At 56.3% G+C, this 9,767-nt stretch overlaps 1 pseudogene; it reads left to right on the top strand.

Annotated features, from left to right (window-relative positions):
• The first annotated feature begins 1,597 nt into the window (after positions 1-1,597).
• The window catches only part of LOC119111778 (adenosylhomocysteinase-like 1), a 74,387-nt pseudogene continuing 66,217 nt past the window's right edge, over positions 1,598-9,767 (top strand).

The raw sequence follows: 9,767 nt of genomic DNA, 5'->3' as shown, positions 1-9,767 counted from the left end.
GCGTATTATGGTCTGTGTTGGGGTCTTGTCAGGTGGTGCATTGTGACGCGCAGCCAGGTCAGGTCAGGGTAGAGGGTGTAGCTTGACCTGTGTCGGAGACAGGTCAGGTGCTGTGATTTACGGTGATCTGCCAGAACCAGGTGTACGGTGGTATACAACGGAGCTTGGGTGGGCGGCGTGACCTGCTTCAGGGGGAGGTCAGGCGGTGTGTTGTCGCCTGCGTCGGGTCGGGTCAGACAGTGTACTGTGACCGGTGTCCGCGCGCAGCCAGGTGTCGTGCTGTGACCTGCGTCGGGGTCGGGTCAGCGGGTCTGCTGTGACCGGTGTCAGTCTCCGGTCGTGTAGTGTATTGTGGCCTGCGTCGGGGTCGGGTCAGCGGGTCTGCTGTGACCGGTGTCAGTCTCCGGTCGTGTAGTGTACTGTGACCTGCGTCGGGGTCGGGTCAGCGGGTCTGCTGTGACCGGTGTCAGTCTCCGGTCGTGTAGTGTATTGTGGCCTGCGTCGGGGTCGGGTCAGCGGGTCTGCTGTGACCGGTGTCAGTCTCCGGTCGTGTAGTGTACTGTGACCTGCGTCGGGGTCGGGTCAGCGGGTCTGCTGTAACCGGTGTCAGTCTCCGGTCGTGTAGTGTACTGTGACCTGCGTCGGGGTCGGGTCAGCGGGTCTGCTGTAACCGGTGTCAGTCTCCGGTCGTGTAGTGTACTGTGGCCTGCGTCGGGATCGGGTCAGCGGGTCTGCTGTGACCGGTGTCAGTCTCCGGTCGTGTAGTGTACTGTGACCTGCGTCGGGGTCGGGTCAGCGGGTCTGCTGTAACCGGTGTCAGTCTCCGGTCGTGTAGTGTACTGTGACCTGCGTGGAGGCTATGGCAGGTGGTGTGCTGTGACTGGGTCGGGGTCGGGTCAGGTCGTATGCGGTGACCCGACAGGGCCGGTTGGGCCGGTTCAGGTGGTATACGGCGACCTGCGCCAGGATCGGATCAGTAGGCGCTAGATGACTGCGTAGTCAAAGCGCCCGAAAGCTCCAGTTACTTATTCACGATCGGACCAGGTGGCACACTACACCCTGCGGCGGGGTCGGGACAGGTCGCGACCGTGATGTTTGACGTGGCCGGGTCAGGCGGTTGACCGTGACAGGGGTCAGGCAGTGTACATGGTGGTGCCAGTGGGATGGAAAAGCTATGTCAGCTGTGACCCGTACGTGGTTGAAATGATGTAGCCCACGCATCTCCCAGAGGGTACCATGTCATACGGCCTAACATCGACTCAAGCACAGCTCGTCGCGCGGTGTCCTGACCTGTGGCCAAACACAGAAAGGCGCTCGCACCTGGCCGCTGGTCCGGCAGGCTTGCTGACTTGCCGGGCGTCAGCGGCAGGCGCGGGTGGCTGCGTGAGGCCTCGGCCGCGTGGCACGCAGCGTCGGCCGGCGGTGCTGGCTCGGACCCAGTTGGTGGGGCGGCGCGGCGGGCCGCCCGCAGTCGGTCGCTCGCGGCGCCAGCGAGTCGCCGGGCCCTGCCCCGGTGTCGGCGCGGCGGCGACGGCGGCGGCCGAATCGATGCGTGTGTAGGCTGTGGGCGCGCGCTGACGCCGCCTTTGCCGCACAACAGCGGGGCCATGTCGGACGACGAGGGTGTGGAGAATGGCCTGAACGACCAGCACAACCCGGACAACCCGGACGGCAAGGTCAGTGGCTGCCGCGACCGGCGGCGGCCGGCGTCGCCGCTGACGGACAGACGCCGCCGACGCCAATGACCTGTTCCGGTGCGCCGCCTGGGGTCGGGCCTGGGTCGGGGTCGGGCCGGCCAGCTGACTGCCGCACTGGCATTAGGCGCCGGACGCTGCACAAATGGCTGAAAGGAAAGACGAGGACGTAAAAATTGTGCTCTGGATTTTCTTTCTACAGCATGTGCGACCTCATGTCTTGTGCGGTAAACCAGACGCCCCAAATGCTAGTCATTTGCGAGTAATGAAGTGACCAATAGGCGGAGGCACATTTGGGACCCATCGCCAAGCCATGTTTGCCATTGTTAAGACGGCCCGATCCCGTATCGATCCACACGTCCACTGTGCGAGCTGGAGCGGCGTGAGCTAAACCCACTACTGGCAAGTCGGTGCGCCTCGCTTCAGGCGTCAGAATGCAGGCACGCCTTTTGGACCAATAGCTTGCGACATCCCGTCATTACGGGACGGCCTTCACCCGACCGCGGGCCCGAGGTTTCCCAACTGCAGCGGCGCCTGCGGCAAATGGAGCGCTAGGTGCCTGTGACCCGGATTCATTGCGACGTCGTCGGTCCTCGCTGAGCCGGGCCTGTGTCACGCGCCACCGGACCTGGCAGCGGCGCGGGTTCCTGCTGGCGGCGGCGTCGCTCGGCGGTTCGGGTGCGACGGCGAGTGGGAGCTTCGCCGACCCGGCGCACGGATCGACCCGACCGGCGGCCGTTTGGTTAACGTTGCTGGGAGTCTCAGGTGGCGGGGACTGGGCGGCATCGACCAGCCGGGCGCGGGTGTTAGTGGCGGGGGTGGGCGCGGGGGCGAGCGGGCTTTAGGGACCTGTCCGCCGGGGTTGGGCGCGGGGGCGAGCGGGCTTCAGGGAACCTGTCCGCGAATGATGTGTTGTCACTGCTGACGCCGCGCTGCTGGCGCAGCCCCGGGCGCGGGCGTCAGCGGTGGGGGTGGGCGCGGGGGCGAGCGGGCTTCACGGACCTGTCAGCGGATGATGTGTTGCCCTTACCGCTGGCGCCGCGTTGTTGGCCCAGCCCCGGGCGGTGACGAGGCTGGCTCGCTAGCGTCGCATCACATCGCGGGCGGAAGAGGCCAGTGAGGCCAGTGGGGGGGGGGGGGGGGGGGGGCGGAGGTCGCGTCTGGAAGCGGGCGCTGTGGGTGTGGCCGGGCCCCGGAGTGCAGACGACCGTGCGAGGCGAACCCCTGCTACTCACGCCACTGCGCCGCGTCACGCGCCCAAACTGGTCCTGTTTGCTGCCGCGCTAGGTTCTGCGTTTGCTGCTGGCCTTTTGAGGCGTTCTCAGCCTGAATGCTCGGCGCATTGCAGTCATACTCGGCCAATTAGCGCTGTTTGCTCGGCTTCATCAGGTAATGGGCTGGCACCTGGAAAGTGGTGCCAGCCCATCTAGGTGCACACATACAGCCCTGATGGCTGTATGTGTGCACCTAGAAAGTTTTGTGTCGGGGTAGAGCGGCCGCCTATCCAGCGACCGGCACTGCTAGTTGATTCCTCTGGACAGACGGTCCCGGCATCTGCGCGTCCTTCCCAGTTAGCGTGTGCTAACAGAAATAGCTGCTAATAGGGACTTACTACCACAAATAGCTTTCACCTCAAGTTTTTCGGCGCAAATCTTGCTGTCAGCAGAACGTTTCATATCAGTAGCTGCTGCCACCACGTACAAGTCCGCTGCCTCATGGGGAAAGTTACCGTCCCAGGCAGTCTAGTTGTCGGCACAAATGGCTGGAGCTGCCACACATAGCTGCTGACAGACGAATGCTGTCACGGCTGATAACCGCCGCCACCGCGGATAGCTTTTGGCCGCCGCAAGTGGCTGCTATCACGGATGACTGTTCCCGTGCGGGGAGCCCCTGCCGCGGACAGGTGCCACCACATGTAGCCTCTGGTGACGCGCAGAACGAATGATTCACGCCGTAAAAGGCTGTTGCCATGACATGTAGTCTCTGGTGACTGCCAGCACAGAGTGTCGGTACAGCCACTATCGGCCTGCCGCCCGCTGTTCCTACATACATCTGCCGTCACAGATAGCCGCCGGCGCTAATAGCTGCGGGCGTGATCGATCGCATCGGTTGATGGCGCGTGCCGGCGTGTCGGCGCTCCGATACGTCACCGCTCATCTGCATCAGGTGGCTGGGTCGGCCCCTCTCGGGGGTGATGGCCGCTGCCGGTCATCTCGACCGCGGCGGCGCGGCTGGCGCTCGACCACTCGCGTATGCTCGTCGGGCGGCGCGCCGCGGCCAAATTCGGACAGCCTCTGCCGCTCATCTCGGCTCGGTGGCACGTGCCGCGAGCGGCTGCGCTGGATCACTCACGCATGCACGCCGGGGAGCGAGCCGCGGCCGAATTTACTCTCAAAGTCGGCGTTGTAGCGGAGTTGCGCGCGTGGGCGGGCTTCACGACGGGTGACCGGCGGCGGCGGGGAGGGAGAGGGTGCGGCCAGGGAGAGGGCCAGGTCCGTCGGCTGGCCATGGCGGCACCGGCAGCGGCAGCGCGCCGCCGGCGGACTGACCCATGCCGCTGTCTGTCCGCAGATTCAGTTCGCCTCCAAGTTCAACCGGCGCTCGGGCGTGCGCCGGTTCTCGCTGCCCATCACGCCGGTGCGGCGTGAGGGCCGCCGGCCGTCCATCGTCTCGATCGCGTCGTCCACGTGTAAGGAGCGGATGCGCCGGCCGGCCGCCGTGCGTACTGTCGGGCCGGGCGTGCGCGGTGGCCGGGTCCGCCGTCCGGGGCGTGCACGCTTCGGCCGGGCTGGGGGAGCGTGACGCGACACGGGCGGTGGGCGTGGCCGCAGTGCGCCGCCTGATCGCAGTGATGCAGTGGCCACCTGACCCGGCAGCAGGCAACTCCCGCTGTGCCCGGACATGGCAGCTTCAGTTTGGCATAATGCGTGGTGTAGATGGCTGTTTTTGAACCTATGTTGCGCAGCTCGCTCAAATAGCAAGTGCCTGACCGATTGGTGGGTCGCGCTATTTTCCTTCTGTTGTTCCAAATTATCGTCATGTCTCAGGCTTCATAATTCAGGCAACTTTGCTTACTGCGATGCAAGTCTACTCATTGTCGCAATCGCAGTCTGGTCGCTCATCCCGGGCGCGTTGCTGCGCCCCGCGAGCGGCCAGCACGCGCCAACGCGCGCCGCCCGCCCGACGCTCAATTTTCCTCGATCGCTTTTTCCATTTCTTTCTTTTTATTTGCATGATCTGGCATGTCACCTTCACCACTTTGATCTAACATCAGGTGGTTTTGCAAGCTCTTCGCATTTGTACCGCCCTGGTGATATCCTGATGTATTCCAGCGCTTCTAGCCGTATTTCGGACGAGAAGTCTTCAACAGTGTAATTTGTTCCCAATTCTTTATGCCAGTTGCGTTACATTCCCATAGCGCTCGAATTGCTTTGGGCCTTCACTTCCATTGTGATACTGCCTTGTATGAAGGCTTATCACATAGAGATGACTGCCAACATTCTGGTTGTGCCAACTTTACTGATATTTGTTTGTGTTTGAAATAACTTCACTAGCACGCAAATTCCGGGTTTTAAAGGGTGCTCGTTTCGATGGCGTAATTTTCTTCAACGTCGCCCTGTCGAGATGCGATATCACAGTTTTGACAGACGTGTCAGCATCTTTTGACCATTGTATGGGCGATTCACGTGGAAGTCCAGCAAGTTCCCCAGCACTTCTCGCATGGCATTCTTCGCCAACGCCCTGTGAGAAAATCAGCCCGCACGAGTCGGCTGTTTGTGGTCGCACGTAAGGGAATGCTGTTACAGAATTCCCGACGTTTCTTGCTGCTGATGTGCGATTAACTACTGTGCTAAATATTTTTAGAATTAGTTCAGCGTCCTCTGCCAATCAAGTGAATAGCTGCTTGAAGGACATTGGACCTGTGTTTTCCTTCCACAACCAATCGTGCAAGCTTTTGTATTGCCCAAATATGGCCTCATCTTTCTACCTGCTCGATATGTTGTAGAAGGTATTGTGCTTTCATTTATTGGTTGGGATTTAAACGGCTGTTATGATGGATTTCTTGGTGTAAACGCATTAGTTTATGTTTTTGCGAGTCACTGATGGCCGTTTTGACAGACAGGCCCTTGCGCGTTTGGTTGTGGCGCGCATTTTCATTTTCTCTTTGCGTCACGCGCTCACGCGGTTTTCCACGAAAATCTCCGACTGGACCTAGCCCCATGTGGCCCGAGGCACCGGCCCACAGTGCGCTGACAAATGGTGTAAGTCCCTGTGGAATGCCGAGGCTGATGGATGCCCGAAGCGAGCCGAGCCAGGTGCCGGCTCTGCAGGCTGCGGGCGCGGCCGGACCGCATGTGGCGCCCGGAGAGCCGGCCTGAGAACCATCAGCTTGAGGACCATCAGGTGAAGCGCACGGCCGCCGCTTGTGCCGTCCTGTATCGGCCAGGGAGCTAGAATCGCCTTGGAAATGGGGTGGGAGTTAAAAATTGCATCGCAAAAAGACCGTGGGGGAGTGAAAATATCAATTCACAAAAGATGGAAGTTGTGAGCTCGTGACTGATGCTTCAGCAAACAAGGACATCTATTTTAAGTTGGCATGGATGCAATATCAGGACCTACAAATGTATTTTGTTTTTCAACATCTTAGGCCAGTAGAGTGAAACAGAACACATTAACACGCGCTGGGGTGGGGGTCAAATTTACCCCCGACCCCACCCGAGGGTTTTTCGCGAATGGTTTCTGAACGGCGCTGTGTAGCCATGCCAAATTTTGCATAGCTGTAGAAGATTGCATAGCGGATCTTTTGACATAACATTTTTAGATGTACCTTGTAAGGTCGCTGACCTATGACAGGTCAAAGTCAGGCCACGGTTTTAGCGAAGGCAATTTATAGGGAATCGTTCAATCTGATACAACCACGGAGTGTTTGACGAAGACATACATCTCTGAAATGCTTTCTTGGGCACCACAAATATTGAATGAGCAAATTATGTTGACCTAAGGTCAGGTATGAAGGTCACACCAAGGTAAAAACCAACCTGATTTATTACTCTAGGGCTTGCTGTATGGGATAGTTTCTGGTGCTCATTTCGAATTTATTGACAGCAGGAACCGCATTATGGATCTTCAGTTGACTTCTTAGTGGTCAGAACAGGTCATTGACTTAAGATGACCTGGGTCGAACTTTTTGTTTTAGGAACATGCTGCCTAGCGTGATTTTTGTCGCTTATTCAAATGCAAAACTCAGAGCAGTCTTGTGTCCTTTTGGTTACCATGACCTTCAAAACGTCAAACAAGGCCAATGGCCTCAAATGGGTTTGTAACCTTTTGCTTAAGACAGTTGCCTAGGTTCTGGGGGCGCTTTGGAATCCAACCTGTAATTTAACCTATTTGATCTATTTGACCTGAGGTCATGACCTAGGAAGCTGAAACCTTAACCTGAGTGAGTTCACGTATAGGTCAAGACACCCTGTGAATTTGGTGTATCTAGCTTTCTTAGTTCCCGAAATCTCAGGGGAGCCAAATTGACCCTCTCCCCCCCCCCCCTCACTCGAGCGAAGGGTATCTAGCCGGCCAGCCGGACGCGTGTTAAGCATAGTAATTTAATGACGGTATTATGGGCAATAAACAATTATTAACACCAATAATTTGATGCTGCATCTTTCACTTCCCTTTCACAACACGTGGAGCAAAACAAAGCAAAGGAATTCAATAACAAAATAACAGAAAATTCAACAAGCATAAAACACGCACTCCCCAAATATCAATATCAATCATGGCCACCAACCTGCGAGATTAAAATGCGAAACAAGTAAGAGGTGTGCATGATAACCCCCCCCCCCCCCCAGATGGCAGAATTTCGCCATCAAACACTTCTGTTTTAGCCGCGTCAGGCCTGTCCCAAAGCTCTGTATGGCAGGCATTAGGATAGCCTCGCCAGGTATCTGGGTGAGTTGGACACTCGAAAGGCCCAGATTTATCATTATTGAGTACCGCCATGAACCAAGACAACGGTTAACCAAGGGTTTAACAGGGCAAAAAAAAATGGCGGTAAAAAATGCGTTCCGTGCTTCAAATTGTCTCCTTCATTCCCTGTGAATTGTTCACACTTGGGTGCATGTCAAACATGTTTTGGGCGGCTGGCGAAATTAATCCAATTTATGTATGAAATACGTACAGGTTTGCAGTTGGAGCATCTTGCAGAGAAATTGGTCAACATTTTTAGCAGCAGATGGTACCCTCTAAAGGCAATCGAAAAGGAAGGAAGCATAAAGTGGGTATACACTTGTGTGATACCAAGAAAAACAAAAGTAGCTAAATAACTATAAAGACTGGTACTTTTCTCGCAAAATTTTGTAATCAGCTTATTTGACTTAAAATTTGTTAACATGTGTGCTGAAATGTGACATTCGTCTTGTAAATTTAATTTAGAAGACATTTATTGAACTTTTCACTCCTGCTTTTCTGGAGTGATGCAATTTAGTGGTCAAGTTTCCTCGGGAAAAAGAAATACGTGGAGTTTAAATTCTCTACCAGGCCCTGTTGGTGTTTGCACCAGGCTCTGCTTTCGTGATGTGGTGGAACCAAAAAAAAAAGGATGCGTGAAAACCTTACATTTGGCACCAGCTGCAGATTGTGATGCATTTTGTAAACAAACCAAACTTAATGCGTGCAAGCGGCGGAGTCCGTGGGATTCTTGGGCTTGGAGGTACCTGGTGCCCTCTCCGTACATGCATAGACATGATTCAGATGTAGGTGAGGCAGGACATAGCCATGGTGTCCAGGTTCTGTGGAGCCTCGTTTATGCTTGGTGGTTTCAAGTGAGCTCGGTTTTGGATGACATCTGAAAACCTCAGAAAGGGAAATACGGGTTTGGCGTGTGCGGTTAGACAGTGGCATGCGGGAGTGAAAAATTCACGTAAAATATGGGGAAAAGGAGTGAAAAATTCCTCCTCATAGGGTGTTGCTTTACATTCAAAGTCGGCAATTCTAGGACACTGGAATCGGCGGCGCTGGGAGCGCTTGAGCGGCGGGCCTGGCCCGCCCCCCCCCCCCCCCCCTTCTCATCCAACTCGGCGGGTGGGCGGCGCCTGACGCCACGCAGGTGGCCAGGTTAGGCCCGTGGCATATGACGTCACGCAAGAAGTGAAGCTGCGTCCGCGGCAGTCGGCGGTGTATTTCCGGAAGGTCACGCCTAAGGACGGCTGACACGGAGCGTGGGGACGGGAGCCACCGAACCAAGATAACCCGGAGGACAGGGGGCAGGCAGGAGATCGCGGCTCTCCAGACCACGACCCGCGGCATGTATTGTATCGTGATCGCCGACCTTTTACCTGCCATGACGCGTCTTGGCCGACGGCCTTGGCGCGGTGCCGAAAAATACCTCGGTTACGCTCCTGGGCCGCACGCGCGTCAGCTCCGGCTGTGGAGTCCCAGTAGTGCTCATCCTGACCTCTGAAACGGCTCGAGCGGGCGTGGCTGCGTTTCTGTTCGTTCCCCGAATGTCGCGCACTTGACGTTACTGTGCACTCAACGAATGCCTGTGTTTTTTTCATATCACGCAATGAGCCTTGTGCTTCTCAGTTTGCCGTGCATGTTTGCAGTTTTTGAATCGTATCTGCACACGTCTCTTGTATAAATACAAAAGGCGATTGATGTTGCATGACGCCCACTAGTTGTATGTGGCTCCTTTTGGTCCGTTCCTGTCGCTGTTTGAACACAATGTGTATCGTGGTGATGGGTCAGTTATTTTCCAATATGCATTACAACATTACAACAACATTTCCAACATTACATACTTAGGGACTACAACTCCAGTGAAGAACATTAACGCTGGTATGGTTTTCAATACCGAATCTGTACGGTGGCACCGGCCATCATGATTGCGATCAGCAAGAACAGTTATCACCCCATGGACCTGAATCATGTGGCACTCAGATGGCCGTGCGGTACATGCAGCGGTGCCCGTCACAATTGTAATTTGTGGTTGTGGTGGGGGATGTTCCCACTATAGGAACGTTTCTAAACCTTGAATCGTTTTTCCAAACGGGGCAAAATGGTGGGATGCGGGGG

This window comes from Pollicipes pollicipes, unplaced genomic scaffold (assembly GCF_011947565.3).
Source record: "Pollicipes pollicipes isolate AB1234 unplaced genomic scaffold, Ppol_2.1 Scaffold_7261;HRSCAF=8764_pilon_pilon_pilon, whole genome shotgun sequence".
In the NCBI taxonomy this organism is placed as follows: domain Eukaryota; kingdom Metazoa; phylum Arthropoda; class Thecostraca; order Pollicipedomorpha; family Pollicipedidae; genus Pollicipes; species Pollicipes pollicipes.
The sequence above is the reverse complement of the archived record's forward strand: the minus strand, read 5'-3'. Positions and strand labels throughout refer to the sequence as shown.